Below are 17,105 nucleotides of genomic sequence, written 5' to 3'. Positions count from 1 at the left end.
CTACCCGGCAACTAGGTGTATTTAGTGTAATTAATGTATATAGCCAGCTAGGTGTATTTAGTGTAATTAATGTATATAGCCAGCTAGGTGTAATTTGTGTAACTAATGTATATAGCCAGCTACTAAACCACAAAAGAAACGCCGGCATTTGCCGCATCTTGTGTAATTAATGTATATAGCCAACTAAGTGTATTTTGTGTAACTAATGTATATAGCCAGCTACTAAACCACAAAAGAAACGCCGGCTATTTGCCGCATCTTGTGAGCCTAGATTGAATATCAACTGGCTTGGTTTCGATTCCCCGGTTGTACGTAACAAGGAGTAGGGTCGCATGCCTCGTGGGTTTTCTCCGGGTCCTCCGGTTTCCTTCCACAGCTAAAGACCCCTATGCGTAAGCGAATTATTAAAATAAAATTAAACCATATGTTAGTCCCAAAATGACTCTCTCTCTCTCTCTTATTTCAATAATTCGCTTGTGCGTAGGGGTCTTTAGCAGTGGGAGGAAACCGGAGCACCCGGAGAAAAACCTCGAGGTACAAGCTCGGAATCGAAACCACGCCAGTTGACGCACTATCCATTCGACCACCCAGCCCCCCCCCCCCCCATTCAGGTACTGTATCATATTGTATTTATAATTAACGTTAAAAGCATAACGGACAATGAGTATACGCTGTCTTAGCACAGCGGTGTATAGTCGTTCGGATGGTACAAAACACTGGGGTACCGTGTATACATCGGCGTGCACGTAACAGAAACCCTGGCAGTTGGAATTCGATATAAGAGTAGTTCGTAGTGCCGCTGTCTGGGCAAAATATCCCTCATAGCACACTGTAGGGCGTATGCCTGTCTTCAGTAGCCCAGTATTTGAGCATAACAGTAGGACGTTAAACTTAAAGCCCCTTTCATTTCATTTTAACATGCAGTTTAACACGCAAATATTGTTCTATTTCCATTATGTTGTGCATGTCGTTCCATACCTGTGACATATTTTAATCGGCATAAATAATATACGACTTGCATGGCAAAAAAATAATGGGACATGTCAACGAATCGTTTGATTCAATGCTAACCCCCTTTAAAGGGGAAGACCAACGATTTTCAATAAGGTTTCCATAAATAATAAATATATATTTAGAAATAATCCCTCCTATAACATATGCAAAAAATAATTTGCAAGCGAGAAATTAATTTTTATTAATACCGGAAGTGACGTAGTTGGTTCGATACGCTCACTGGTCACTATAGTAAACATACAAATTTGGAGCAAGTTTAGCGCTGTATTTTGTGATCGTTTCGCCGTTTGGCAGAAAATCTGATGAAAGGTAATCTTTATTAGGATATTAAGAACAAGAACTTACGGTGTTTTGAAGGTATAATATACAACGCGTTTGTGTAAATTAAGTTTCTAAACTGGACACTGTGACACAATTTAAGCCACATGGCTAATTGTTTACATCACGTGATAGCTGGCACGTGACAGATATTAACCGAACACAAATTGGCGACCTATTCGGCTAGCGACCTATTCGACCGATCCAGCTGGCAACCTGTTCGTTGGCAACCTATAGGAGGGATTATTTCTAAATATATATTTGTTATTTATGGAAACCTTATTGAAAATCGTTGGTCTTCCCCTTTAATAACTAAAATCAAAAAGGGGAGATCAGAAAGATCAAATAGGACTATTTATTTTGATCTTTCAGGAAAATAATAGCCCTACAAATTATCAATTCGGTTTCGAAAACAAAAGAAAACAACTTTTAATTCGTCTGAAAGTTATTTTTAAGGTCGAAAGAGGTACACGGCTCAATTTTCATTGACTTACATCTATTGAACCAAGTACAAAAGGTGGTCAAATCTTTCATGGGTTAATGCATGTAAATTAGTCTGTAATTGGTCAAATTATATCCCAGTAGTTAACCTTATATAAAGCATGTCATCTATTTCATATACTATAATTATATATAGCAATATATCATAGTTTAATGGGGTAATAATAACTAATATTATTTCTGAATATACACTGATAAAATTCAATTGTATATAGGAATATATCATAGGGTTTTTTTTGTTTTTTTTTTCTAAACAATATTTATTCCTAGAAACTGTATTGATAAACAGGCAGAAGCCTATAGATCCCTAAAGACCCCTAAATAGCACAATAAAGAATATCATTCTGAATACACTCTTTAATATTTAACAAACTTCAAGATTAAACATGCATTATACAAGAGCTAAATATGTCTTTTCCGGTTTTTTCTTTAGGCCTGAAATGTTATCTAAATTATAAATTAGACATTAATTAACTTATCCAGATCATAATCAACTCTCGATAGCATCGCTAGCCTACGATATTTACTGGATTATTATCCCATTTGCTGCTCGACTTCCATTCATAATTCAATCAAGAAATAGATGATCGAGACTATGTTTTTTTTATCGTACATACTTTAGTACTGATGATCTTTTTTTTTATAAGCAACATTTTTATTCAGATTTGTATCTGAATAGGGAATGGGGAACAGACATAGCCTATATTAAACCCCAAGAGGCTAGGTCGAAATTTCACTCGCTAATTTTCGTTTCATAGTAGATCAATTTGACAGAAATTTTCAGCAAATTCTCTTTACATTATTTAGTTTATAACTATTATAATGAGAACTGCCAGGTCTTTATCTAATCTTCCATGATGCATCTTTAAAAGGAAGAATAATAAAGATGGTTATTCCTGAATACAAAAACAAAGATACATCATGGAAGATTAGATAAAGAGCCGCCAGTTCTCACATAATAGTTAAAAATTAGATAATGTAAAGAGAATTTGCTGAAAATTTCTGTCAAATTGCTCAACGCTCCACTAACCTCGAGCATCATTACTAAAGTCCGTACGATAAAAAACAGTCTCGATTATCCATTTTTGGATTAAATCATCAATAAGCGTTGAGAATCAAATCGGATTCAAATACAGAGAAAATCGGACGCATAAAATGGTATCGAGAGTTGATTAAGGTCTTCTCGTGTTAATTAATGTCTAATTAATAGTTTAGATGACATTTCAGGCCTAAAGAAAGTCCTGCAATAGGCACATTTATCTCTTGCATATTGTATGTTTAAACAATTCAGTTATTATATTTACCGGCGGGGAGGGGGTGGGGGTGGATGGCGCGCTGTATTATAAAGGTCTGTCATTTGGTCAAGTGACCAGGTTTCGATTCCCCGGATGTACGTGACAAGGAGTAGAGTTGCCTGTCCAATCTCGTAGGTTTTCTCTGGGTCCCCCGGTTTCCTTCCACTGCTCAAGACCCCTACGCGCAAGCGACTTATTGAAATACAATAGAACCATATGTTAGCCCCGAACTGATGTAGTTTGTGCTCAGTGGGCGTTAACCCCCATTTCTCTCTCTCTCTCTCTCTCTCTCTCTCTCTCTCTCTATATATATATATATATATATATATATATTTACCGTACTTCAAGTAGGCCTACATACATTGGATAATATACTGTTATTAAGAAAGCCATTTCTGAACACAAGTTTAAAATTTAATGAACGGGACAACAATAACGATTGGCATTTCAGAGATAGGCTTTTAAAATCCCATTAATACAGTTACATAGTTCAAGTTTAAACGGTGCAATAATAAAGATGATTATTTCTGGATACACTGTTTAAAATTCAACTAATATTTGACGTGTTTCAAGTTTAAATGGAACAATACGATGATTATCTCTGAATATACTGTTAAAATGTAATTGATGTATTTACATATTTGAAGTAGAACAGACTCTGTGAATCAGTTTTAGTGTGTATTATTATTCAGTGATTGTTATATAGGCGGCTATCAGATGATTTATGATCAATTATCATAATACGTACATAAACTTCCTATTTATTGTCTCATTCGGTCTCGGAGGACCTTAAACCCCATTTACTGTATATCTGTGTTATTCAATCTGTTAAAGTGTCTTGTCTTTATTAACCCAGTAGGGGCAGAACAGTAGGACCTTAAACCCTATTTTATTTTAGTTAACGGGTTCACAGATCACCTTGATATGTTTAGCTAAAGACCCTTACGGGCAGGCGAATTAATGAAATAAAATTGAACCATATATTAGTACCTAAACCCCACTTCTATCTTTCTCTCCACAGTAGGACCTTATACTCCATTTCATTTCATTCAGTTGAAGGGTTCACTGATCAACTTGATATGTTTAGCATCAACGGTTCCTTTTAGAGACAGAAGTGATATTTTGTGTAAAATCGGTAATGTTTTTAAAGTTGCATTATGTGAGATTAAGATAACGAACTGTCCGTTCTTAATATAATTGTTCAAAACTATATAATGCAACATGAATATATTCAAAATTTCATTAAAATTACTTTATTCTGAGGAAAGTTACTACTGTTTGGCGTTTGACAATACGTGGCATTGATTATTTATTATCGTTTGAGACTTAGCCTCGGTTCTCCATTTTTAAATTATATCATTAAATGGCCGAAGCAGTCATTCAGGAATTGTGGCTCCATATCCGAGTTCTCAAAATTATATTACTTTTAATTATAAGTGTATGTAGAAAAGTATGAAAATTACTGAAAGATCTTGACAAAACCTTTTTTTAGCTTGTAATTACCGATATTTCAGAATAGAAAATTATAGAACAATTTCGCTAATGTCTATGTGAAAGGAAAACTGTTGGGTACGATCTTGAGTATATTCTTTGTACATTTGAGTACACTAATTCCCTCGATCGGACTCAACAATACTTCTAGCTGCCCTCATTTGAGTACACTAATTTCCTCGGCCTGATTCAACAATATTACTAGCTGCCCTCTTTTGTAGTTTTAAAAGAATGTCTAATCTACTTTTGACACTACTTTTAACCTACATAAAAACCGAAATGAAATGGGGAAACTGTGTTTTGCATAGATTCGATCTTGTTAGTCCCAGTAGAGCGAGATGTTACTCAGCCATTGTCAGCCACTATCAGCCAATATACCCCTGACATTGGTGTTTTTAGTCTGAATCGATATCAACGTGGTATATTTAGTCAAATACATCCTATTAGCGACCTTTAGTAGATAAAAAAAACCTATATTTTATCTGATTGGATTATTGAAGGCTGATTTCCCACGACCTGACGTAGCTTTTATCAATAAATTATAAATGGGGGAAACATCAATTAACATACGATGGTAATTTGTCGTATAGAACAAGTTGATCTCTATACAAGGTGATTACACGATTATCTTCTATACGTTATACTCTAATACACCATGCTTCATTTGAATAGGGTGGGAGCGGGGGGAGGGGCGAAACATGTGGCGGGGGGGGGGGGGTCGAATGGTAAGGGCGTGCGCGTTGTATTATAAGGCGTGTCACTGAGTCAACTGGCGCGGTTTCGATTCCCCGGTTGTATGTGACAAAGAGTAGGGTCGCCTGTCCAACCTCGTGGGTTTTCTCCGGGTCCTCCCCTTTCCTCCTACTGCTAAAGATCCCTAAGCGCAAGCGAATAATTGAAATAAAATTGAACCAGATGTTAGTCCCGAAATGACCTAGCTGGTGTCGATCTCTCTCTCTCTCTCTCTCTCTCTCTCATATATACCGTGCTTCATTAAAACAGAGGAGGGGGGCATGGTAGAGCAAGAACAAGTTGATCTCTATACGTCAATACGGCATGTATGTAATATTGATGTTTTTTCTGTTGAAAGGCACAGTTTAACATTATGAAGACTGTGTATCTATTGGTCTGCATATCCTCCAGGGTTGCACCTTGTATCCTCGTATAAAACACGGCACCATTAGACGAATGAATTACCTTACCTTTACAATTAACCTTTACGGCTAATCTGACGTCATAAAATTAATCTTTAGCCCTAATCTACATACGGCTTTATATTAACGTCACAAAATCGTCTAAATCACTTCTTGACTGGAATTTATGGAAATATGGAAATGTATGAGGGGTTATCTGATGAAAGGCGTTATTTGAACTTCGTGAAGCTAGCATAATATGGTGTCTGAAGTGAAATGGCATGGGGTTTAACGTGCTACTGTTCTGCTCGGACTGGGCTAATGAAGACGGGCATACACCATACAGTGTGCTATGAGGGAAGTTTTGCCCGCTGCAGCGGCACTATGGCCTACTCTTATATCGAATTCCGACTGTCAAGGGATATTTGACGTGTACGCTAATTTATACACGGTAGCTCCGTTTTTCGTCCCATCCGAACGGCTACAATATGGTGTCTAATACTGCACGTATTCTCTTCTCGGTGGTCAAACGTCTTACATTCAGAAAGTTACCCTCGTATGACACGAACCTAATTACAATGAAGTAATATGCACGAAAAGTTGTGTTAAATTACATTCATTTTGACGTTATTTCATTATTGGTTTGGGTGTTTTGTTTGTCTTGGTTTCAACAATGTTTTATTCAAATATTTAAAAAATGAAATGAAAACAATGGGGTTTAACGTCCTACAGTTCTGCTCCGACTCGGCTAATGAAGACGGGCATGCGCCATACCGTGTGCTATGAGTGAAATTTTGCCCGGGCAGCGGCACTACTCTTATATCGAATTCCAACTGCCAAGGGATCGTTTACGTGCACGCCAATGTGGGCACGGGGTCTCGGTTGTTCGCCACATCCGAACGACTAGACAGCTGTCCTTGTCCGGCCCTCCGTCCTGCACCAATGAAAAGGAGAAACCACCACGGAAAATCCCGATGAACTTTATCGGCCAATGCAGGGAACGAACACTTGGCCACCGTGTCTCCCTCAACAATTGAAAGAGGGTGAAGAACAGGCATGGCCTATATGTTCTCCCCCCTTAACGTTCATGATGACATTATCAGCCATCACATTTGTTTCAACTGATATGAAATATATTATAATGAAGATATCAGTTGAATCCAAGAAACAATATACTATCTTTTCATCGATGTTAAATAATTAATATGGTGGCCTGATTATCATTAGGATGACAAGCTGCCCGGAGTAAATCAACTTAACATTACTGAGATTAAATACAAAATATTAATAACACGTGGGAAGAAGGATTGGTTATTGGTAGCTCTGGGATATGTTATTCAATTTATTTTTTATGGAAGAGTGATTAATTAGAATTTTCGTTATCTCTACGTCTCATTCACCGACAAATCTCTAAACTAGCCTCTAGCTTATTGTAGATTACAGTTACGCGTCCCTTGTGTATTGTACAAACGGAAGCCATCGTGACTCTGTGGGTACAGCGCGGACTCACTGACCCAATGGTATTGGGTTTAAACCTGGTGTTGAAAAACGGAAGCCATCGTAAGTCAGTAAGTAGAGCGAGGACTCACCGACCTAATGTTATTGGGTTTAAACCTGGTGTTGTACAACCGGAAGCTACCATGACTCGGTGAGTAGAGCGCTGACGCACAAACCCAAAGGTAATGGGTTCGATCCTGGTGATGGGCAAGACAGCTCTTCGAGATTTGGAACTTTGGATTCCACATGTCAGTGGTTCAGAACGGAAGGCCTGGTGAGAAACACGCCTAGTCATTCAGTCGGGATAAAAAAACGCGTTTTTCTTTATAAATGCCATTGATAGAGGATAAAAGATACCCGGAAAGATGGCGTCGACTTTGCTCGTGTTCCTCTATATCACCCCATGTTGGAATAGAATAACGATTATATGGTTATAAACACATTAATATATCAAGCTGTAACCTTCCACCAAATCTTTCTCCAAACTAGGTTATTTCGGGACTAACATATGGTTCAATTTTATATCAATAATTCGAGTCTTTAGCAGTGGGAGGAAACCTACTCCTTGTCACGTACACGCGGAGAATCGAAGCCACGCCACTTAATTCAATGACATACCTTCTGATACAACGCACACGCGTTATCCTTTCACTAAATACTAAAGATTGCACCTTAGTCGCACTATTAGTATAAAAAGATTTTATCCTTGAAAACAATTGTCTGAACATTCCTAGGCGATACTCTTCTTTCGAAAAAAAAACAATGCGACACATTGCCTGGGACAAAGTGGTTCCCATTAATAATTAATTGATTTTGTATTTGTCGTTCGGTAATTAGATGAGCTGTTTTTGTCGTAATTCTCTTTTTTTGTTTCAAAGACTAGGTCCCGTGTTCACAAAGCATTCCCAGACTTAAGTTGAGAATTTGCTCAACTTTCAATCACTGTTTATGAGAAATATCTTTGATTCAGAAACACAAAACTTTGCACATAGTTTCTTATTGATGTATCTGATACATTCAAACAACAAAAGTATTATAAAGGGCTATATTTTAGTTAAAATAAGGTGAACAAGTTTGAGTAAATTCTCAACTTAAGTCTGAGAATGCTTTGTGAACTCGGGGCCTGATCTCGAGAGTGTTGAGTGAAAACGAATGGAATATCTGTGTGAAATAGCTTTATTTAAAGCCCCTTCCACCGAGGTGATATCGCAGTTCTACATAAGATATAGCAGGTCAGAGGGCGGAGACTTTGATAGAATCTGTTATAGCGTAACACTAGGATTAGAGGTATAGCAGAATCTGTTATAGGGTAACGCTAGGAAGATAGGCATAGCAGGATCTGTTATAGGGTAACACTAGGATTGAGATATAACAGAATATGTTATAGGGTATCACTAGGATTAGAGACATAGTAGAATATGTTATAGGGTAACACTAGCATTAGAGACAGGGCAGAATCTGTTATAGGGTAACACTAGGATTAGAGATATAACAGAATCTGTTATAGGGTAACGCTAGGAAGATAGGCATAGCAGGATCTGTTATAGGGTAACACTAGGATTAGAGATATAACAGAATATGTTATTTGGTAACACTAGGATTAGAGACATAGTAGAATATGTTATAGGGTAACACTAGCATTAGAGACTGAGCAGAATCTGTTATAGGGTAACACTAGGATTAGAGATATAACAGAATATGTTATAGGGTAACACTAGGATTAGAGATATATCAGAATCTGTTGGATTATGGGGTTTAACGCCCGTTTCCAGTGAGGCCGATATCACAAACAATTATTTCCTGGGAAATTTGATTTTGACCAGATCTCGACGGTAAAAACCCAAAATGACACGTCTATATCTGGCGTCCATACAAAAGGTTTATGTTTTACTGGCTTTTATGGATATTGCCACAAACAATGAAATGCAATTAAATATCTGCATAGATCTAACACGTTCACACCTCTCTAGCCTATTTACCCTATGAATATTTTATAACTATGATGTTCTTATATTGATGTTTTTGTTTTATTGTTTTATTGTTTTATCGATGAGATAGGATCCATTGATTCGCCAGGGACTAACATAAAATACAGAAATATAGAAATAAAACAACAAACAACTTTAAAGTCTCAACATGGGGAGTTTAGGGTCATACACAATACGCAACCTCGTGGGTTTGCTCCGGGTCCTCCGGTTTCCTCCCACTGCTAAAGACCTCTACGCGTAAGCGAAATATTGAATTAAAATATGTTAGTCCCGAAATGACCTGTGTTGAGTGGACCTTAAACCCTATTTCTATGTGGGCCTGACAAGGACAGTGTCGATGTGATGAAAAACCCAGGTCACAACCGGTGAATCGTCGATCAATCACAATCAAATGAAATTGTGTTTAAAAGTGGTTTCGCGTCTATCTGTTCTGACCGAATGAGATAATGTCATGAGACGCACTTGCAATTAAAGTAGCTAAGTCTTTAACTCAATATCATCCAAAGTCTTCGATATTGAAAACATGAATTGTTTATCAATTGAAATCAACATTGATGTTGTGATCTTACTGGGAAAAAATAGGCTTCTGATATCCAATATTTAAAACAGAGTAAACATTTTACCGTAGCTACACGAATCGTGTACCAGTATGTGTTTCAGCGCCATTTGTAACAAGCGACACGACATATTCAAGCGACACGACATATTCTAGTTACTTTAGTAACGGATTCTTATCGACTTTGGCCTCTGTCCGATACTAGCTGATCCTATAGCCAATTAATATGAAATACGGCTTTTCACCCACCCATCTCGGTTTTAAGGCTATTTTAGAATCCTTTCCGTCCTTTGATCGCCAAAAGAAATCATTTCTTGCTACACCCGACACAAATTTATAATAATCCAACACTATTGTCATATAGAATTTAGCGATCCAAATACGCAAACAAAAGAGAGAGATAGAGAGAGATAGAGAGAGAGAGAAAGAGAGAGAGAGAGAGAGAGTGAGAGTGAGAGAGAGAGGCAGAGAGAGAGAAAGAAAGAGATACAGAGAGAGAGAGAGAGAGAGAGAGAGAGAGAGAGAGAACATCGACACAAACTAGGTCAATTCGGGACTAACATATGGTTCAATTTTATTTCAATAATTCATTGTCTTTAGCAGTGGGAGGCAAGCGGAGGAAGCGGAAAAAAACCCATGCGGTTGGGCAGGCGATCCTACTCCTTGTCACGTACAACCGGGGAATCTAAACCATGCCAGTTGACTCAGTGGCAGATCTTATGAAACAGCACGCACGCCCTAATCCTTCGTCCATCCAACTCCCCATACATGTTGGATAAAACCTAATAATGTCATTCACTCTAAGCCAGGGGATTATCCTCCCTTGATAATTTGGTTTTGTATTTTAAATTAAATATCAAATAACTAATTTGATTTCCTTTAATGTTGGATTTAGATGATGTTGAGCTTTTAAAAAGAGTAATTCCGTGCCGCCATCAAATTATACACTATTCCATTATTTAGATAATATTAGGCTTTCAAAGTAGTAATTCTATGTAGTATTTTAATTATGTAATATTCCTTTATGCCATGACTCTTGGTTCATATCATTATTTGAATTATAAATCACACACATGAACAATTTGAAATCAGTTATTATGCCATTGTTAACAAGATTTACGACAATATGCATTGTTCACATTTATAATATTTATGTATTTTAACATCGTTTATTTAGACTAATGGAACCGATGATTTAATGGCGTAGGATATTTGCTAATCCATCCCACCTTTACCTCCAGTGTATTAAAGGGTGTGTAACTCTATTCTTTGGAGAGAGAGAGAGACAGAGAGAGACAGAGAGAGAGAGCGAGAGAGTTCAACGTCCACTCGACACTAACTAGGTCATTTTGGGACTAACATATGGTTCAATTTTATTTCAATAATTCGCCTGTATATGCATTTCTTTGTTCATTACAAATGGTGCCTAAAACCAAAAAGTACACGACTCATGTAATGATTTTGTGTCATTAATAATAGATATTAGTATCCCATACTTTCATGGCAAGATATCAATATCGATATGGATTGAAATGGACCAATATTGAATTCTAATCCGTGTATTTAATTTCAAATATTAGTTAGGGGTTAGCTCCTTTAAGGTAATGTGTAATGGACCACCGATGAAAGGAGGTAAAGAAGCGTATAAATAATAGATAGTGTTATGTCATTCGGTTTATTATAATCAATGAGTTAATATAGATAAAACTTTCCGACAATAGACAAGTTAATAATTTATCACTTTATGGTTTTATATTAACTTGTAAAGGTAATAATGACGTTATTGTATCAATTGTCAACGCGCTACTGGAATCATGGATTGATTCGTTATCCGCTTGGTCTCCCCCAGGTCAACCTTTGTATCTATAACTTTGCTTGTTGGCTGATGTTTAATGTCTGCTTACACAATACGTGATATCGCAGACAAAAAGTGAAATAAAATAGGATTTAAAGTTCCACTTTTCTGCTCCACCGTGCCGAAACGTCAAAAAACGGCAAAAATCAATGGGGTTTAACGTCCTTATGTTCTGCTCCGATTTGGCTAACGAAGACGAGCATACGCCATACAGTGTGGTATAAGGGCAATAGTGCCCGTACACCGGCTCTACGCTGTCCCTTTCGAGACTCTTTGTACTGCTCCACTGACAAGGGGAGACCACGACGGAAATTTCCAATAAACTTTTTGAGCGACGCAGGGATCGAACGTGGCACCTCCAGGCTAGCGAGCCAAGGACCTACTGACTGAGCCACTGCAGGTTCTGGGAATTTGTTCATGCTGAATATTAGAGGAATATTTCTTTCTTTGTTATATGTAATTAGGTTTCGGATTGTTGATGTTAAATACATTTCAACTGAATAGAGTTTAAACGGTTGTTTGTACATGTAATATAATAGCATGTTCAATATGATCGTGCTTGTGTGAAATAAATCTGTAATGATCTAAGTCTAATATGGCAATATATGACAACAATGGCCGTCATTCTACGTTCTATTCAATAAGTCATACATCCATGGTCGTTTGTAAATAACACGGGACCGTTTACCAAGAAATAAAATCACAACTCGTTTTGGTGAAAACGTTTAGCGGATTAAAATAGTTTTTACAGTTTTTGTATTTCCCTTTAAAAAAATGAAATGAAATGAAATGGGGTTTAACGTCCTACTGTTTTGCACCAACAGACTAAATAAGACGGGCCTACGCCCTACAGTGTGCTATGAGGGAAACTTGGCCCGGACAGCGGCACTACGGTCTGCTCTTATATCGAATTCCAACTGTCAAGAGTTTTTTTAAGTTCATACCATTGTGTACACGGGACCTTGGTCATTCTCCCCATCCGAACGCCCAAGTTCAGTGTCTCTAAACGTTCTTGGAACACACCGCTACCTGTCTAGCCGGAAGTAACGTTCGGACCTGGAGTTATAGCAGAGTAGTTCAAGTCGCTGAAATAGGTCTGTTTATAAACGGAAAATCACAAAGGACCGATTTTTTCACGAACCCTAAAACCATGACGGTTCACTGTGTTAGGAGCTGGCTCATGGTGTTAGGGGCTGGCTGACTGTATTAGGAGCTGGCTCTCGCCAACCAGGAGGTCCCGGGTTCTATTCCGATGTTAGACTCGAAAGTTCTTCTGGATTTGTCAACATGGTTTCTCCTTCTCAATGGTGAAGGACTGTGGTCTGGCAAGAAACCTCGTCTAGTTGTTCAAATACTCATTGTCCACTGCCATGTATAGGTTGGCGTGCACGTAAAAGATCCCTTGACAGCTGGAATTCGAACGCTACTGTCCAGGCAAAATGTCAACTCACGAAACTTCGCTAGGCCACTACTGAAAGTTCGGTTTTAAATTTCGAGTAAAAGAGCTCAGTGTACAGTAGAAACCAATTCACTGATAATATTTGTTCCAGTTGAGTGGCTGTAGATATTGTTTTATTCCATTTAGTTACGTTATCAGTGGCTATATAAACCATGTTAGCCAATATTTAAGCTGTTACAACGGGTTAGAGAATTCTATAAAAACGCCGAGAGATGCACAGCTTGTTATCTGTTTCTTTTCAAATATTTACAGTCCAGCAAGTCTAGTATCTGTAATTTCAATGATATTAATTCCATGCTATGCATTTAAAGGCTCAATACCACTCTTGTTGTAACTGAATAATATGTCCCAAGCGTTATTCTGGTCAACAAATTGTACTATTTTAGAATATTTCAATGAATTGATGATACAAATTTCATCTTAACACACCTTATTTAAAAAATTTGAAAAATTCAACATAATGGTTTGAAACGTCTAACGTAAACCTTTTCAAATGAAACTTCAATTTAAAAATATTTTCGAAGCCTCTGGACAAGTAAAATTGGATGTAATGGATAATTTACACAACAGGTAGGACACTTAAACATCTAGTACTTAGATAGAGATATTATTTATTTTCTGGAACTTTCAAGCCAGCAAGAGTGTTATTGTCCCTTTAATGTAACCAAACAATTAATGATGTAGACACACTCGTGTGACAAAATATTCAAAATAAACAGACCATTAAAGTAAAATGTGGTTGGATGTATCATAAGGCCTGTCATTGAGTCCACTGGCGTGGTTTTGATTCTCTGGTTGTACGTGACAAGGAGTAGGGTCGTATGTCCAACGTCGTGGGTTTTTTCCGGGTCTTCCGGTTTCCTCCAACTGCTAAAGAACCTTAGCGCACGCGAATTATTGAAATGAAATTTAACCATATCTTAGTCCCGAAATGACCTAGTTTGTGTCGAGTGGACGTTAAACCCCATTTCTCTCTCTCTCTCTCAAGGCCCGATTCGGTCTTAAACATTGTCAATCTAAGCACAAGTCCCAAGCAAGGTATACGGCTTGCTTACCAACATTAAGCCTGTTTCTGCTTCAAACAAGATGACTGACCGTAGAGTTATTCGACGGTATTTCCTACATCTTTTGATACCAAAGAGACAATTGAAAGACAGAGAAAATCCTTTAGAAACATATTCTCGAGAAGAATGCTATAGAAATTTCGCTTCTACCCTGAAACCATTTTATTTATTTGCCAATTAGTAAACAACACAAACACGGCTACTTTCAGATCAGGCGCTCTCACAATTATTCAGTCTGTTTGCATTTGCTTGCGGTTTTGTTTTTGTTTTTTTTAGCTTGTGGCACATTTTATATGTGTATGGGGGACATGTCAAATTCATCATAATCGACTATTTGCCGGACAGTTAATGTCATTGATCTATTTATAACGCTATGCAGCCGACCAATTTATGACGTAATTCGCATACCAAAATTGTTTTTGTGACGTTAGAGAGCATCGTAGTCTCAGTTTATCAGTCACAATGTGCTTAGACTCGTACTTGACTGTGCTTACGTAAGAACGGTCTTGAGAATTTTCTAGAGACAGTATTTTATAAATTTTCTTACGTAAGCAAAGTGAAGCATGGCTTTGTGCCTTACTTTTAAGAATTTTCTAGAAACCGGGCCCAGATCCATATTTCGTTTCGTTTTTTTTTTTATACTTTCCATGGACAGCACGCCAAAAACTCGGGGTAACAGACCATAATTTCTCACATCAACTAGAACGCCTGTTATATAACAACTCTTCCAAATCATAATGTAGTAAAGACAAGTAAAACTTTGAACTATAAAAAACGAAACGAAATATGATCTGTGTTTTAATCAGATTGGGACAGCTGTCTAATCTTTTGGGTGGGACGAAAAATCGAGGTCACGTGTATACATTGGCCGGAACGTAAATGATCCCTTGGCAGTTGGAATTCGATGTAAGAGTAGGCTCTAGTGCCGCTGCCCGGGTAAAATTTCCCTCAATGCACAATGCATGGCATTACCCGTCTTCATTAACCCAGGTTAGGAGCAGAACAGTAGGACGTTAAACCCCATTTCATTTCATTTCCTATAATGAAACCGAGAAAACTGTTCAAGGCTGGTATTTTATTGGAGATAATCATCAACCAATTTATCATAATATTGTCACAAGCCACAGGTTTATTAACACGTTTACGGTAAAGATTATTGGTTATTGAAACCTTTCTTGTATCTAAAATGTAATAACTTGTCTGTGTTAATTTAATACAGCTTGATTTTTTATTTTTATAAAGATTTTAAAGAAAGAAACGGGTTTGCTGGGGTAGGAGAGGGAGAGAGATAGAGAGGGAGAGAGATAGAGAGGGAGAGAGAGATAGAGAGGGAGAGAGAGATAGAGAGGGAGAGAGATAGAGAGGGAGAGAGAGAGAGAGAGAGGGAGAGAGAGAGAAGAGGGAGAGAGAGAGAGAGAGAGGGAGAGAGATAGAGAGGGAGAGAGAGAGAGAGAGAGAGGGAGAGAGAGAGAGAGAGGGAGAGAGAGAGAAGAGGGAGAGAGAGAGAGAGGGAGAGAGATAGAGAGGGAGAGAGAGAGAGAGGGAGAGAGAGAGAAGAGGTAGAGAGAGAGAGAGGGGGGGGAGAGAGATAGAGAGAGAGAGAGAGAGGAGAGGGAAATGGGGTTTAAAGTCCACTCGACACAAACTAGGTCATTTTGGGACTAACTAATTTTATTTCAATAATTCGCTTGCGCGTAGGGGTCTTTAGCAGTGGGAGGAAACAGAAGGACCCGGAAAAAATCTACGAGGTTGAACAGGCGACCCTAGTAACAAAATGGACTATGTGTCTGATCCTAGTAGTATGTAATTAGAGATTCCTACACAATTCTCTCCACTGAATCAAGTCGAAACCACGCCAGTTGATTCAATGACAGGCCTTATGATACAGGACGCACGTGCTAACCATTCGGCCATCCAACCACGCTTGCTGGGATAGGGGATAACCCCGGATTCTAGGCTAATAAGAACAATCTGGTTGGTCACACAGTGAAACCCTCCAGTTACTCAGTGGGGTCCGGGTGAGACTTACTCTCACGTCAGGTAATCCACTGCCCAATATTCTCATAGAACTGGACCCTGTTTCTCGAAATCTTAACTAAAGATAAAATCCAAATTTTAGTAGATATTTCAAATTTCATTGGCTAAGCAATAAAATCAACCTAATATTATCCAATCAAATTACTAAAATTTGGATTTTATCTTATTTAAAATTTCGTGAAACAGGCCCCAGGTATTTAGTTTAAGGGTCCAAGAAAAAATACAAAAATGACATTAACTATTTTCTAATGCAAAATGTCTTCTTAATGAAGGGTATACATTAATTTTATTTAATGGTTTTTTTTTTTATTTACAAAAATCCATATTGGTTTATTCAGTGACGTGAATAGAGAGATAATTAGATATATTATTATTGAACAATTACTACTAATATTCGTTATTAAAGTAGATTTACTTTCAATGGTCCCTAACCCGACTATTATTAAACCCACGCAATCACAATTACCATGGTGGCGTGACTAGCAACATCAAAGTGTAATCTGCAAAAACTATCATTTAGAAATAAAGAAGTTAACAGCGAGACTTATATCCCCTGCCTCTATCCCAGTATAAATAAATAAAAGGTTTTATGTCATGCAGGGATCTAATTAAAAATAGTCTTTACTTTTGTATTGATTCTGTTTACAGTACAGATCAAATGAAATAGATGTTTAACGTTCTGTTTTGGTGCCAAAACTAGGCTAATAAAGTGGAGCATATACCATACAGTGTGATGAGAGGGATATATGCCATACAGTGTGATGAGAGGGTATATCCATACAATGTGATAAGGGGGGCATATACCATACAGTGTGATAAGGAGGGCATATACCATGCAGTATGATAAGAGGGGCATATGTCATGCAATGTGATAAGGGGGGCATATACCATACATTG

This window comes from Patella vulgata, chromosome 6 (genome assembly GCF_932274485.2).
Source record: "Patella vulgata chromosome 6, xgPatVulg1.2, whole genome shotgun sequence".
In the NCBI taxonomy this organism is placed as follows: domain Eukaryota; kingdom Metazoa; phylum Mollusca; class Gastropoda; family Patellidae; genus Patella; species Patella vulgata.
The sequence above is the reverse complement of the archived record's forward strand: the minus strand, read 5'-3'. Positions refer to the sequence as shown.